At 41.2% G+C, this 16,932-nt stretch overlaps 2 long non-coding RNA genes across 2 annotated transcripts; both read left to right on the top strand.

The window, feature by feature from the left end:
• The first annotated feature begins 5,301 nt into the window (after positions 1-5,301).
• LOC116354805 (uncharacterized) lies at positions 5,302-7,479 on the top strand. Its single transcript, XR_004204032.1, has 3 exons — positions 5,302-6,556; positions 6,984-7,017; positions 7,187-7,479. It is a non-coding gene; the product is annotated as an uncharacterized LOC116354805 (long non-coding RNA).
• Positions 7,480-11,812: 4,333 nt separating this feature from the next.
• Positions 11,813-16,374, top strand: LOC116354804 (uncharacterized). The gene is made up of 3 exons (XR_004204031.1): positions 11,813-12,322; positions 12,441-12,567; positions 12,748-16,374. It is a non-coding gene; the product is annotated as an uncharacterized LOC116354804 (long non-coding RNA).
• Positions 16,375-16,932: the final 558 nt, after the last annotated feature.

Here is a 16,932-nt window from a genome sequence, read left to right as displayed (position 1 = left end):
GGAGAAAGAGGCGGAGCTTCACATCATCTCAATCTCTGCGTTGCGCCAAAGAAGCAGCTGTCGATGCCACGCTTGGAGCTGTGTGCTGCACTCACTGGGGCTCAGCTGGCCAGTGTACCTCAAGGAGAAACTCACCCTGCCTATCGGACAAGTCATCCTCTGGGCCGATTCCACCACAGTCCTCCATTGGCTTAAGTCAGAATCTTGTAGATAGAAGGTTTTTGTAGGAACTCATGTTACATAGATTCAGTACCTTACGGATGTAGTCAACTGGAGGTATGTGGATACCACGAACAAGCCGGCAGATGACATCACTCTGGGCATGACCTTGAAAGAGCTGGCCCAACCACATCGATGGCACCAAGTCACTGAGGTCTTCCAACACTCAGAAGATCAGTGGCCTTCAATGCCTTCTGTTGACCCGGAGCATGATGACAGCGAACTGAAGAAATTAGCCTTCTGCGGACATGTGTCTGTCAGTTCCAGTCCTCAGTTCCCAGATATCAGCAGTTCTGATACATAGAAAGACCTCATGAAGGCAGCAACTAGATCCTTACACAGGGCGGCCGATCCACGCTCCAGTTCACCCAGCGATGCAGTTGACTACATAGCCGCAGCGAACCAAGCAGGCTCAGATGGAATCGTTTTCTGAAGAGGTCAACGCCATCATGTCAAACCAGTCTATACCTTCTAACAGTCATCTGGGTCCCTTGTCTCCTGAGTATGATAAGGATTCAGGACTCCCTAGAGTTGGCGGTAGACTGCGAAGAGCACAGCACCTGGAGATGAATGCTATGCACCCCATCGTATTGCAGTTGCATCTACTGCTGACCAAGCTACTCATTCAAGATTTTGACGAGACTCTCCTCCATCCCGGCCCAGAGAGGGTTCTGGTGGAACTGCGCTGTAGATATTGGATTCTGCGGGAAAGTGAAGCCATCCGAAAATTTCAGCACACCTGTTTGCAATGCCAAAGATGGTGCGCCAAACCTGAAGTTCCAAAGATGACCTACCTCCTGCTCTTCTGCGACTGTACAAGCCACCCTTGTCGCAGACCCAGATCCCGGCACACCGAGCCGCCTACTTATGGGATGCTATGACTCTTCTCTTCCTCAGGTTTTCTATGACTCCAGTAACATGAAAGAGAAACGCCGCTGGAGGCATAGCCAAGTCCTTGCTGATCACTTTTGGTCGGAGTTCAAATCAAATCAAATGTATTTATATAGCCCTTCGTACATCAGCTGATATCTCAAAGTGCTGTACAGAAACCCAGCCTAAAACCCCAAACAGCAAGCAATGCAGGTGTAGAAGCACGGTGGCTAGGAAAAACTCCCTAGAAAGGCCAAAACCTAGGAAGAAACCTAAAGAGGAACCAGGCTATGTGGGGTGGCCAGTCCTCTTCTGGCTGTGCCGGGTGGAGATTATAACAGAACATGGCCAAGATGTTCAAATGTTCATAAATGACCAGCATGGTCGAATAATAATAAGGCAGAACAGTTGAAACTGGAGCAGCAGCATGGCCAGGTGGATTGGGGACAGCAAGGAGTCATCATGTCAGGTAGTCCTGGGGCATGGTCCTAGGGCTCAGGTCCTCCGAGAGAGAGAAAGAAAGAGAGATGGAGAGAATTAGAGAACGCACACTTAGATTCACACAGGACACCGAATAGGACAGGAGAAGTACTCCAGATATAACAAACTGACCCTAGCCCCCCGACACATAAACTACTGCAGCATAAATACTGGAGGCTGAGACAGGAGGGGTTCATTCGCTATTACTTGCCAAGTCTACAGGAAAGACAGAAGTGGAGGAAGGATGGAAGAGAAATTACTATGGATCAAGTGGTTCTCATCATGGACCCTCAGCTCCCTTGAGCTCTCTGGTCTGTTGGGATGGCGACTCATACTTACCCCGGAGCTGATGGACATATTAGGACTGCTGCTATCCTGAGGAAGTGTCTCTCTCACCGTCTCTCTAATAGGAGTACAATCTCCATAACTGTAAGGAATGATGCTTGAGAAGAGAAGCAGGTACGGGGAGTTGACATTTAATTTGGAATGGACATGCAACAGGACAGGAACAGCGTCAGAACTGGGAAACACAAAGAGAGACGACAATCAATCCCGAAGCAGGGAACAGAGCTAGGAAACAGACAGATATAGGGAAGGAAATTACACAAGTAATTGAGTCCACGTGAGTTCAATGAGCGCTGATGCGCGTGATGGGGAAAGGCAGGTGTGCGTACTGAAGGTGGCTTGAGTGTGTAATGTTGGGGAGTCTGGCGCCCTCGAGTGCCAGAGGGAGGAAGAGCGGGAGCAGGCGTGACAATAACTTCACCTACTCAATCACTGTATACATTCCAGAGGCATCATCCTCTAATTCAGTTTGACACTTTATTCAGACAGCAATGGAATTGGATGGGCAGACAGGCAAATGGGAGAAACAGTGGGAAGGTCAGTGGGAATGCTCTGCACAGGAAATACTAATATTAATGGCTGATGGCAGTGGGTCTGTTGTCCATAGACTGCTTTCAAAGTAAGGACTCAAACGTGTTGTATTTTGTCATTTTTGTCAACTATCTCTTTCAAACAGGTCTGGAAGAAAATTCTGCTAGGTCTCCAGGAGGGTTGGCCAACCCTGATCTATGTTTCCCAAGTGCTGGGTGTTTGAAAATGTTCTTGTTATAACAATTAATTCTCAAAATCACTCAACGTTCAAGAAAAATCGAATGCATATCAATACTCCTGTGGTTCATGCCTACTAGTTGAAGATCCTTGCCATCATCTGACTCCACATAGAACAAATATGATGTGAGTCCCTCTACCATCTCTGCCTAGCATGTGCACAGTACTTAAATCTCAAAAATGAGCCATTGCTCATTTGTAGGACTTATTTAAAACCGTCCACAAATGGCTGCAAAACTACATAGCTTTATATAATTCATTTTCAAAGACACAAGTAGGCATATCAGACACTGGGTAAATTGGGGAGAAGTGGAATAATATTATTTGAACCCTTTGTTAATAATGACAATTGTACAACTGATCAGACTTAATAAAGTAAATTGATAATAAAATCTCCTGAAGACAAGATGACATAAATCTTCCCCTACACCTAACCAAATGATTTGTATATTTATTGTCCCCCTTCTAGAATGAAATTTAGACTTTTGGGTTCACAATATGTTTGACAAAATGATTTCCATAGACACAAATAAGGTCATCCTACCAAACTTCGCTGCTGTCTGCTGCCTTTTCATTGTCACAGCCTAAAAACCAATCTCGAAACGAGGGGACTAATGCGAGCGTGGATTAAATCGACTTTTGTACATGCTGTCAAAAGGCTGCATTCTGCAATAGGGACGGGAGTAACAGCAACCTAATTTTGTTGACAACATTGTACATAAAACAACGCTACCGTGCTGCTCTTTTTACGGTCTTATGAACTCTCTCTCCATTCAGTTCCACTCTAATCTTGAGGGGCCTTTCTTTAAAATGTGCATCCAATTTCCTTGATCCCTTACATAACTACACCAATCACAGTGTTGTGGCAAGACAGGACAATAATAGAGGTTTCGTGCGTGATGTTAAATTGCTGTTGCAGATGCTCTGATTTCAAAACGATTTGGATCACAGTTCAAAGGTTACCGCACTATATGCAATGGACTAATTAGAAAAATAAAAGCAGTCATTTCCAACGCGTCAGATATAAGAGGTGTGTGTGGCGTGTGAGCGTGAGAAGAGGGTCAAATGCGTGTGCTTCATGGACAATGCGTGAGAGTTGGCAGCTCTGTTAAGGCTTAGGCATTAGGTTAGCAGTGTGGTTAAGGTTAGGGTTAAGGTTAGGTTTAGTTTTCAAATCAGATTTTATGAAGATAAATTGTATAAATGGGTAGGTTTAGCCATAATTATGACGTTGTAGCTGTGTTAACAAGTGACAACCCATTGAGACCGTGGCCAGCCAGCTGTGCATACTGGTGGGATGGGGGTGGGGGAGAGAGAAACTGAATAAAGTAGGCTAGTAATCCAAATTTACATTGAAAGTCCGTTTTCTTTTTGGTCAGTTGGATAAAAAAACATGGTATCTCTTTTGAAGTCAAGAGACATTTTTATGGGGCAGTGTCTCTGCTTCTTTGTGAATTCCCCAAATGACTATATGGACTAAATGCAGTCAGTGCCCAATGAAAATAACTGCCAATTTAATTAATCCTACCCATGGGTGATTTTCAACAATCAAGTAAGAATAGCCTAAATGGGACTTTATGTAAACAGTTTCTCAGAATTGAGATGAGGTTAATCAATGTTGTTAAAAAGCTGCAGGAAAAACAACTTGTATCTAAAGCATGCAAAACTTTTGATATGCCAAGAGGTCTGGACCATTATGGCACAGGCTGTTGAGCACTTGGCCTGTAGGTTAATTATCTGCAGGCTCCTTATGAAATAGATCCACCTGCAGATTCACTTCTCTCTCTATGGCAGTGGTTCCCAAACTAGGGGTCGCGACCCCTTGTGGGTCACCTGATATGAAAATGAGGTCGCTTGAGAATTTCCAAAATACGGAGAAAGAAATATGTATATACAAAAATATATAATATCGTTTCTGTATTCCAAATTGATTGTAATGTGGCTAACCTTAAAAATCTAAAAGAAAATGATTGAAATTGAAAAGAAAAAAGTCAACCAGAAAGCGCCCTTAAATCATGGGAAAAGGTAGCACTTGACCATTGCAATTGAATAATTCCCATGGTGAATGGCTAGACCTGCTATCCTATGGAACCACACACTATTGTAGAGACTTAGATATTACCGGCCGCAATTGATATGGTGAAAACAATGTGTGGGGAGGCAGAGGCACAGAAACTCGCATTAATATCTTTGTCAGATAACACTGTTAACTGAAGAAGTCATGCTAGCAATCAAGAGTAAATTCTGACTGAATGACTCAAAAACTCCCCAGCTTATGCTCTCCCAATGGACGTTAGCTGTGAGGGGCGAGATGCCCATGCATTGACTTTTGTTCACTATACATGTCGGCGGGATGCTATTCACGAGGACATATTGTTCTGTCTCACGATCCCCGAGCATCAAACGGCACAGGGGATGTTCAATGTGCTGCATGACTATATTGACAAAAAACAGATGTGTCACTGCGGAGGAGTTTTGGTTCCTGACTCAAAGGGAATAATAACCTTCTGCATTCAAAACAACTAGGAACTCGAACTGGGAACTCAGAAATCTCTGACTTCCGACATTCGATCCAGGTTGAATGTTGGTGGAGTGGAAGGGTGTGAAAGATGGCGGAAGTGGATGCTGAGTTCTAATGAAGCAGCGCTTCAAGTAAATTAAATTGTGTGATTCATTAAATTGTGTGATTGCCAATATACCATAGAAGAAGAAGAAGAAAATTGTATGTGACAGCAGAGATGAGGCGCGCTCTGTCCACCACGCCTCCACCACACCACGACACATTATGTCAAACTAATTTGCAATTGACTGTCATAGACGAGGGATGCAATGTTGGAAGCATTGTGCAATTCTCTTGGCGCGAGTACAGTTGGTGAGAATGAGTGGACGATGGTGAAGAAGAGTGGAGTAAAGTTGAAAATTAACAGCAGTTTATGGTTGGAGTGAGATTCACGATTCACGTTTTTTTTGGGTGACCCGTTTGCGGTCTCGAAGATGGTGAAGGACGAATTGGGTAAAGGGGAATCGGTCAGAGGGACCAGGATCGGTATGATGTTGATTTCGTGTGTGCCAAAAGAGCAAAAGGAGAAAGATCTGTGTCTTTACAAGATGGCGACGTATGATGTGGAAAGCTATGATTTTCAGAGTAGAGCACTGGTTAAAGATGTCATCTCTGGTGCCTCGTTGGACAAAGAGTGTGTGGTTTAGGGATAACATTCCAGGAGTGGTAGACGCACGTCACTTGAATCAAATGATAGATCGGAAAGAAGGAGCTAAGCCTATCGGTTTTACTGTCGTTTGATGAAGTGGTTCTCCCAATTTATGTAAAACTTGGGTATGTGAGATATGTGGTGAGACCGTTTGTACAGTGTTACAATTGTAAAAAGTTTGGACACATGGCAAGGGTTTTTCGAATTAATAAATATGTCGTAGTTGAAGAGTCAGATGAAACACGTTGTTGTAATTGTGATGGGAATCACAAATCCAAATTCCCTGATTTCCCTGTAAGGATGAAGGAGGTCGCAGTAGTTAGGATTATCCAGCAAGTCTGCTATGTGGAGGCAGTGAAAATAGCTGAAGGAGTGAGTAGAGAGGAGATGGTAGTGGATGTCCCACAGTCTGCAGTGAATGACAAGCAGGAGAAGGATCCCGACACACTAATAGTGAAGAAGGTGGACTTTATCAATTGCACCAGTCAAAAGAATACAAAATCAAAGAAGCTAGATGTCATTGTGAAAATCGATTTCTGGATCTCCAGGACTTTACAGCCGAAACGTTACAGGGAGTACTGAGTGGAGAGGTTCCCCCCTCCCATGTTCCCAAGCCTGTGTATGGATCTGATTTCAATGCAATCCTGCATTAAAAGTATGTGATGGTGAGTTGAGAAATCAACCAGAAATACTGTTAGAATGTTTTTCAATCGACTGCTACAGCCCCAGATAAAAACGTTAACATTGGCTTTTAATTACTTAATTTTTTTCCCGCAATGTTGGGGTCAAGAGAATTTTCAGATATCAAAATTGGGTCGTGGGCCAAAAACGTTAGGGAACCCCTGCTCTATGATAAGGATCTGATATTGTGATTTGATAGTAGAAGCGAGCTGAGTCATAGTGTCTAGGATTAGGATCCAAAATAAATATACATTGATAATAAACAAGAGGTTATTCAAGAGTTTGAAAGCAGTTTCATCATATAAGAGAGACAATGACAGTCACTCACAGTATTTTCCGCCAGTCCACCTATTATGCCATCATTCATTGACTTGGATGATGCCTGTTCTATTCATTCTATTTCTATGGCAGCACATGCAGTCAGGAGCAGAGGAGAGGAGAAAAGGTGAGTCTTCATTTTTTGATTATACATTTTTTGGGCTATTCAAATGGTTATTACTGTGACCGCGGTCATTTGGCTGGTCTCTAACTGTCATTCAAAATTCCATGACCATCACAACCCTACGAGGCAGCATGGTTGTTTTTCTTTCAACAGTCTTTTAATATTCTCATAGAGAACCGCATGCTCCGGATAAATGGATGGGACAGCGTCTGTCTTCAGCTTCAGCCATCGGTGATGACCCAGCGTAACTTGTAATGCATTTGAAAAGCTGTCGCTGTCAAAGTGAGCAGCACAAATTCTGGGATTTGACGGTTATCCGGGGCTGTGAAGCTACACTCTTACTGTCCACAGAAAGGGGCCGAGGGGCAGTTTGTTGTAGTTGCACACCTTTCTTGGTGCCCACTGATAACTCTGCCATGGTTTAATTTTCCTCAAGTCTCTCCTCAGCGAGCACACTGTATGGCTGCCTTCAGCAGGGGGGGGGGGGGGGGGGGGTAGTAGTCTGGTGTTTGTCCAGGTCCTTGAACTGCCTCTGTGGAGGACAAGGTGCTGGGGGGACAGCGGTCATCAAGTAGACACACCAGCGGATGTACTACTTGCGGCAGCTTAAAAAACTCAATCTCCCAGTCAATCCTGATCCCGTTTTATGCATCAATCGTTGAGTCCATCCTCACCTCCTCCATCACTGTTTGGGTCTGTGTCTGCTAACTGCAAGGGCAAACTGCAATGCATTTTCCATCAGCTGCCTCATGGCCTCCATCGAGGTCCTGCACGACTCCAGGGCAAGGAACCGTGTAGGAAAGATCATCGCTGACACCTCTCACCCCAGTCATCCTCAGTGGTGTAAAGTACTAAAGTAAAAATACTTTAAAGTACTACTTAAGACTACTTTTACTACACTACATTCCTAATGAAAAGAATGTACTTTTTACTTCATACATTTTCCCAGACAGCCAAAAGTAAATTTTGACAGGAAAATAGTCAAATTCACGCACTTATCAAGAGAACATCCCTGGTCATGCCTACTGCCTCTGATCTTTGCGGACTACCTAAACACAAATTCTTCATTTGTAAATGAATGTCTGAGTGTGCCCCTGGCTATCCGTAAATAAAATAAAAAATACAAATTGTGCCATCTGGTTTGCATAATATAAGGAATTTGAAATTATTAATACTTTTACTTTTGATACTTAAGTATATTTTAGCAATTCAATTTACTTTTGATACTTAAGTATATTTAAAACCAAATACTTTTAGACTTTTACTCAAGTAGTATTTTACTGTGTGACCTTCACTTTTACTTGAGTCATTTTCTATTAAGGTATCTTTACTTTTACTCAAGTATGGCAATTGGGTACTTTTTCCTCCACTGGTCACCCCCTCCTCCAAAAATTCGCTTCTTGCAGTAGATTCATGTCACTCATGACCAAAACCTCCCACCACCTGAAAAGTTTATTTCCCTGGGCTGTGGCCCTCACCAACCAGCCATCTGGCACATAGAGCTATTAGCCTTCACAACAACAACAAAATAAGAAAAACCTCCACCCCTTTCCACAATTTAACCTTATCTAATCCTACTCCAGGCCAATAGAACACTACCACTCAACACCCCGTGCAAATCTTCTGCAGTAAAGCCTTGCAAGCCCAAGAACTTCACTGCAGCTGCCACCATAACCTCTATTTCCTATGACTTACGTTCTATTGTTGCAGTACAGTTGACAACCATGTCTATGAATGCTAAGACTCCCACCTTACTGAAGCACATATAACACATTCCTCTTTATTGGTCTCTGCCTAGTTACAGGAATCATCTCAGGATCCGTCACCTGTACCCACCTTCCTCACCTGTACCCATCTTCCAACCACTCTGTCGTCCGCCTTCAAAGTCAAACCACACTCGGGAAATCAATCAGTGTTTTCTCCTATCATTAAACTCTGTAACTGTTTTAAAGTCACCATTGGCCTCATGATGAAATGCCTGAGTGGTTTCCTTCCTTTCTGGCAAATGAGTTAGGAAGGACGCCTGTCTTTGTAGTGACTAGGTGTACTGATACACCATCCAAAATGTCATTAAGAACTTCACCATGCTCAAAAGTACAGTAACCTGTCAAAAGTTTGGACACACCTACTCATTCAAGGGTTTTTCTTTATTTTTACTAGTTTCTACATTGTAGAATAATAGTGAAGACATGAAAACTATGAAATAACACATATGGAATCATGTATAACCAAAAAGGTGTTAAACAAATCAAAATATATTTTATGTTTGACATCCTTCAAAGTAGCCACCCTTTGCCTTGATGACAGCTTTGCACACTCTTGGTTTTCTCTCAACCAGCTTCATGAGGTAGTCACCTGGAATGCATTTCAATTAAAAGGTGTGCCTTGTTAATTTGTGGAATTCCTTTCCTTCTTGATGCGTTTGAGCCAATCAGTTGTGTTGTGACAAGTAATGGGTAATAAACAGTAGATAGCCTTATTTGGCAAAAGACCCAGTCCATATTATGTCAAGAACAGCTCAAATAAGCAAAGAGAAACGACAGTCCATCATTATTGTAAGACATTAAGAACTTTGAAAGTTTCTTCAAGTGCAGTCGCAAAAATAATCAAGCGCTATGACACTAATAAGAAGAAGAGACTTGCTTGGGCCAAGAAACACAAGCAATGGACATTATACCTGTGGAAATCTGTCCTTTGGTCTGATGAGTCCAAATTCGAGATTTTTGGTTCCAACCGCCGTGTGTTTGTGAGACACAGAGTAGGTGAACTGATGCTCTCTTCATTTGTGGTTCCCACCATAAAGCATGGAGGAGGTGTGATGGTGTGGGGGTACTTTGCTGGTGACACTCAGTGATTTATTTAGAATTCAAGGCACACTTAACCAGCATTGCTACCACAGCATTCTGCAGTGATACGCCATCCCATCTGGTTTGTGCTTAGTGGGACTATCATTTGTTTTTGAACAGGACAATGATCCAACACACTTTCAGGCTGTGTAAAGGCTATTTGACCAAGAAGGAGAGTGATGGTGCAGCACTAGATGACCTGGCCTCCACAATCACCCGAACTCAACCCAATTGAGATGGTTTGGGATGAGTTGGACCGCAGAGTGAAGGAAAAACAGCCACCAAGTGCTCAGCATATGTGGGAACTCCTTCAAGACTGTTGGAAAAGCATTCCAGGTGAAGCTGGTTGAGAAAATGCCAAGCATTTGCAAAGCTGTCATCAAGGAAAAGGGTGGCTACTTTGAAGAATCTAAAATCTAAAATCTATTTTGATATGTTTAACACTGTTTTGGTTACTACATGATTCCATACGTTTATTTAATAGTTTTGTTGTCTTCACTATTATTCTACAATGTAGAAACTAGTAAAATAAAGAAAAACCTTTGAATTAGTAGGTGTTTCCAAACTTTTGACTGGTACTGTATATTCAATGTCTGCTTTTTTTTTTACCCATCTACCAATAGGTGCCCTCCTTCGCAAGGCAGTGGAAAACCTCCCTGGTCTTTGGTTGAATCTGTGTTTGAAATTCACTGCTCAACTGAGGGACCTTACAGATAATTGTATGTGTGGGGTACAGAGATGAGGTTGCCATTTAAAAATCATGTTAAACACTATTATTGCACACAGATTGAGTCCATGCAACATATAATGTGACTTGTTATGCAAGGTTTTACTCCTGAAATTACAGTACATATGCTTGTCATAGCAAAGGGGATGAATACTTATTGACTCAAGACATTTCATCTTTTCATTTTGTATTAATTAGTAAAACATTCTTAAAACATAATTCCACTTTGACATTATGGGGTATCGTGTGTAGGCCAGTGACACAAAATCTCTATTTAATAAATGTAACATTTAGGTGTAACACAACAAAATGAAGAAAAGGTAAAGAGGTATGAATACTTTTTGAAGGCACTGTAGAAATATTCATACTGATACTATAAATTTAAACATCCACTGTATATCAAGCTTATACCCACAGTATATTTGTATATCTGCTCATTCTCTTAGGTCTATGCTCACTCTACCTAGTTGTACAGTATATAATGTATGTAAACTTTTGAAACTCTGCTGTCTGTATTCTGTCTCTAAATCTTGTCTATCACTAGCAATGGCGATATTAGCATGTAAGTCTTGGTGGGGCAAACGCAACATTTTTTTTTAGATGCATGCCAGCAAAGCCGCTACACAACACTAAACAATACATGAATTGCACTATAACAGTGAGAAACAGTGCCCACACACTATTAGGGCCGACATAAAGTTGTCCCAATAGCAGAGCTATCGGGAATCCTTACCACCGCTACACCTGGCTAAGCCTTGTCTAGCAGCGAAACAGTTCATTCAGATTCATTTACTGCCTTTTTAAAAAACATAGTTGATATGGCTGACTTGCTTAAACAAATGTGGTTTCTACTGACAGTTTGAGATGTAAAAACTACGGCATAAGGAAACGATGAGCATATAAGAGGCAATTAGTAATTTCGATGAAGACATTAACGAGTGAGCTAAGGCGAACTTAGTCAAGATAACTATTTGTGCAGCCCTTTTGAAATGTACAGCGACAGAATTGAGAACGTGAGCCGTTCTTACAGTATTCTCCCTGTACACCAAGTCAGAACAGTAGGATAAATAAAGGGGGCATATATAAGCAGAAAATGAAAGCGCTTACAATATTCAATGATGACATTTCTCTAAAACAGGCTATAGGCTACATGTGCACCACCAAGTCAGAACAGTAGACTAAGTTATGAGGGGGAAAGTGATAACATTATTAGGGTGAGGCACATGTGCTTCTAACAGCTTACTACACAACATACATTTAGTATCGTTTTCTTAGCTACAGTATACATCCTTTTACGATAAATCCGGGGGTGTTATCAAACAACAGATTTGCCCAGCCTCCAGTTTCCAGCAATTATTTACTGTAGCTAGCTAATTTAGCTACTGCACCAGATAATCTACTACAGCAAAGACCAGGTTGCAACCCAACACCAGATGAAGGCTTATAAAAGCTCGGAATGAAGAAATATAATGTGATACATTAAAGTTTTGTCAGGCTACTTGTTAGCATTACGTTTCTGTAGCACGATAGCTAGCTAACGTTAACTATTTAGCTAATCCCCTGGATTGATTGAAAAATGATCATGCCCCTCCCACAGTTTGACTTGATCTATGTATATATTTCTCACGTCGTTATCCTTTTTGTTTTGGTCAGGTGAACCAATAGCAGCAAATGTCAGGCCCTGCTTTGAGGACCTAGGTGATGGTGAAGGGAGATGGAGAGGTGATGTGGCAGGGTAAGGTGTATGGCAGGGTAAGAGCAGTGAATCTGATGAAAGCCTCACAGGCTGATTGTAACAAACTCATGCATTCAATTGAAGAAATATAAACAATTTATAGATTTAACTGATGCAGGTTGGCAGAGTCATGTTCCCATGTTGGAGCCCTGTTATACGCAGTGGAGGAAGGCGACCCCATGCGAGAATCGGTCACATGCACAATGGAACGGAGCAGCTGGCTGATGCTTGCACATGTAAAAAAGGTAGAAATATTTATAATAATTTTCCCTCAACATTCAGCCACAGTGTACCACAATTACAATTCCCACCAAGTGAGTTAACCCTATTGGAACGATGCATAGGGTGTCTAACTTTCACACCAGCGACCTGGGCTCGCACCCTACCATGCCGTTTACTATATTGAACTTCTATCCTATCCACAGATACCAGCAGCCCCTGTAGCCAACATCGATTTCTTATCTGCAAGGGCTAAGAAGAGGAGGATGGACCAGGCAAGTTGTACAATGGAGCAGGCAACATCATCTCTGACTTGGCCTCCCATTGTGAGTGGATCGACAATACCAGGAATTTTAGAAAAAACTAAACCAAAATGCTCCAAAAAACGTTGCTCTGATGTTATGCAGGTGTATTATTCTTTTTGATTCTTTCTATTATTTTGAATTTAACTATTTCGGCAGGGGACATATTTTCCCATTCTAATTGTCAAAAACGCCATATACCAGGCATTTGATATCTTCTTCTTTGAGGCCAGAATTTACGGATTATATAACAAAATGTACATTACACAGGCTTTGTGCCCAAGTCAACAACAAAAGCACTGCCACCCTCCATCATGGGCTGTGCAGTTGACTCCACGACTGTGGACAACCTAAGCACAATGACTGAAAGCCAAATAGAGACAGTGGAGGAGGAGACAAGAAGCCAGTCTAAATCCAAGATCTGGTTCAGACAGCGAGCCGGACAAATCATTACCTCCTGCACACTGATCCTAACAACCCATCCAATAGTCTTTCAAACAGCATCTGCTACCCAGAGAAAATTAGGTGGGAAGTATCAATTGATAGATTTATCTCCTGAATGTACTGATTTGAAGTTAAATAAATCCCAAGATCAATTGCATTCGTTACAATATGTCCCTGGAAGTCCCTTTATAAAAGTGAATGAATTAGAAAAGATAGCTTTTTATGTTGTGGAGACCTTTATAATATCTGTGTTGTGTTTGTTGTAGTCATGGTTACAGGTTACAGACATGAAGCTGATGCCAAACAGTATGCAGAGGTCATGTCCCTTGGAACATGAGAACTTTGTGGTCCATGGCAGTGGCCTTCAGCTGATGCCAATTAGTCATACATAGGTGCCACACCTGATGGGTTCCCTTATTATTACTCCTGGTGCAGGAGTCTGTGAGATTAAGGTAAGGACGTATACCATACTCAAGGTATGGTAGTGAACCACACTTAAATGGGCAATCAGAAGATGAAACTATAACAAATAGTTACCCAACCCACAAAAGTTTAACTAAGCTCATGAGGCGTTTATAAGTTGCAGTATATTCTTCAATGATCAATGGTAACTAGGGTTGAGTATTTCCCAGGCATTTTACAAATGTTCCACCCCGAGAAGAAATCACTTTTAAAAACCAGAAGTGTCATTCAAAAGCATTATAAAGCATACAAACATATCTGGATTTGATTAGAGATTTGATCAGCATGAAAATTCAAATCTGATGCTATCAGAGCCTGATGAGACCTGTATTAAATACATTTTATGAGCCCTATATTAATGATATTTAATGAGTCCAAGACCAAAAAAGCCCAAATGATTGTGCCGTTATCCATTGCATAGGCTACACGATATACTGTAGGCTACTGCACATTACGCATGACAGAAAAACATAAAAGCCCATAGATGTGGCTAGCTATATGCTCTCTTGGGTAACCAAATGAAACTAGCTCAAGTAGGCTAATCTTTTTGAGTGTGAACTGTATTACTGTACTGTATTGTATTATATAGACTGGAATTATACACATCGTTCAAAACATGATAAAGCAGAAGAGAACATGCGATTCTGGTGCAGCACATGCTGCCTACAAAGTTACAAGTATAGGCTAACAAATTGTATTTTATTTTTGAAATATAACAGGGCCTATTTGTATAATTAGTAGGCATATATATATATATATATATATATAGTGCATTTAGAAAGTATTCAAACCCCTTGACTTTTCCCACATTTTGTTACATTACAGCTTTGTTCTAAAATTGATTAAATCAAGTTACCATGATGTGATGATACTATAGGTCTACATGCATTGTGAACTGCGCTCCATGCTGAGATGGGCAGTATGTCCCCACTCTGAGCGTTGATTCATCAAGCAGAGGCTGTAGAGAAGACAGATTTAGACATCACATATAATTTAACAGTTCCATTTCGCGGCATGCTGTTCATATAAATCATTTATTATAATTTACCGGTTTGTCACAGTTATTTATCCTGGGAAAAGGGAGTGATTTTTGGCGGTAAATCCCGGTAAATGTCGGTAACTGGTTTCCTGCAATTCAACCCTAAGGGGTACATAATATGAATTTATATTTGTCAAAAAATGTATGTAGCAACTGTAGATTGGCATTTTAAGAGAATAGCTTAAATCAGTCAATCAACCAACAAATCAACTGTTCAATCAATAAAACAATCATTCAATCGATAGATCAATACTGTTTAATCATTGTTGGTTCAATCAATCATTGTAATGTACAGGGTCTATTTTGTATACAGTAGTAATGTGTCTAAGATCTTTTGTTCTCCCTCTGGGACTTTTAAAGTTCATCCTATCCTAACTTCTAGTCATCCATCGAATGCACCATATTGTATTTAATAATCAATTACCCAATTATATTCAATCAATCATTCCACCAACCAAACAATCAATAACTCAACCAACAATAAAGCAATCAATTCATCTAATTATCTCAAAATCGACATCTTATTCCAGTGTCCTTACTGCCACCAGGAGGACATCTTTGTTCAGAGAGTTGGAAAGAAAGAGTTCTGTCTCATAGAATCGGAGAGCTCCAGCTGCGTAGAGACCATGCCTACTACTATCAAGTTCAGGAGCAGCATAATATTACAGACATTACACACATTACTGCAATTTTGTTGTTTGGAATAAAAAATACATTTTGAGAGAGGCAGTTGCAAAAGCCAAGATTTTTTAAGCAATACATTCTGACAAAAATGTTGACCGGGAACAATTAAATTGAGCTCTGTCTTTTTTCTGGTGGAAGGGGGGGAGGGGGCAAAGGGACAATGGAGTCTGAGAGATTATTGAGCGCACAACACATGACCCCAGTTTTTCAATCAGTACAACTGATTCTCCAGGTTTCTTGGTAAGGTACTCATGGCTTCATGGTGAGGTACATTGCTCCGTAGCACCTGATATTTTAACACTGACTAACTCTTTCTAGTATTTTCTATTTCTAAAGCAGACAACTGTTTCTTGTCCAGTGTAAATGCACATAGCTTTATGGTGGCACAGTAGAACCCTACACTGTCCTCTATATTCAACCTGCAGTCTGCCATAACAACGTCCCCTGACTCGAGATTGTCAAGTAAGCCACTCAGTCTGTTCTGTCAGCTGTTTGTCACTTACTCTGCCACCTCATGCTACAGAAATAAGTTCCTCCTCCATTTCAGTAATGGCAGTGTTGGTCAGGTCCGTCTGGCATGCGGTGCTGACAGATGTACCTATGGACAACAATATGATATATACCAATGTCTTAATATAACCTTCCAATATCTTTCAAGTTTATTACATTAGGCCTAATGCGCAGTAGAACTCTGGCTGCCTGTTCCTCATACACATCCACAAGTTCACAACTGAGCCCAAAATTAGATTGTTATTTTCAAATACACAATCATTTCATACCTTGATTACATTGAGACACAATCACATCCCACCGGGCAAAAACTGGGTGAATTAACGTTGTTTCCGATTCATTGATGACATGGAATCAACATGGAACACTGATTCAATTTGAAAAAAGTCATCAATGTAAGGGAATCTTTTTTCACCCAACTTTGAACCTAAATCCAATGACATGGTGACATTTGTTGTTGATTTCAAATTGAATTCACATTAGTTGACAACATAACCAAATGTAAATAAAAACTAGACGTTGAACTGACGTCTGTTCCCAGTGGGATATGTCTCTTGTTTTGTTGTTGGTGGGAATACTTGGGAACAGATTTCCAAAATTATTTGTTTAGCTGTTTCCTGGTTATTTATTTATTTATTTATTTATTTATTCTCCAAAAACGAACATCCCTTTTCTAAAAAAATGTTTAACTTGGGGGGCTGTTTTTTGCCAGTGGTCGGCCTGTTGCTGACCCCTGTTCTATGCTAAAATATTTAGCAGTGATACATGAAACTTCATAGTAGACTATGTGCACTATGCTGTGGACCAGTTGTACAGGCAGGCCTTTGTGCTTGCCATGGAACCACAAGGTCACTTGTGTAGGCGATTAGGCCCACTCCTAGTGCCACCTCTCTCCTACTCTCTCCAGTCACATACAGTATATTCTGCAGTGAAATTTTGTCACTTTAATG

This window comes from Oncorhynchus kisutch, linkage group LG18 (genome assembly GCF_002021735.2).
Source record: "Oncorhynchus kisutch isolate 150728-3 linkage group LG18, Okis_V2, whole genome shotgun sequence".
NCBI classification, from domain to species: Eukaryota; Metazoa; Chordata; class Actinopteri; order Salmoniformes; family Salmonidae; genus Oncorhynchus; species Oncorhynchus kisutch.
This window is presented reverse-complemented; position numbering and strand designations above follow the sequence as displayed.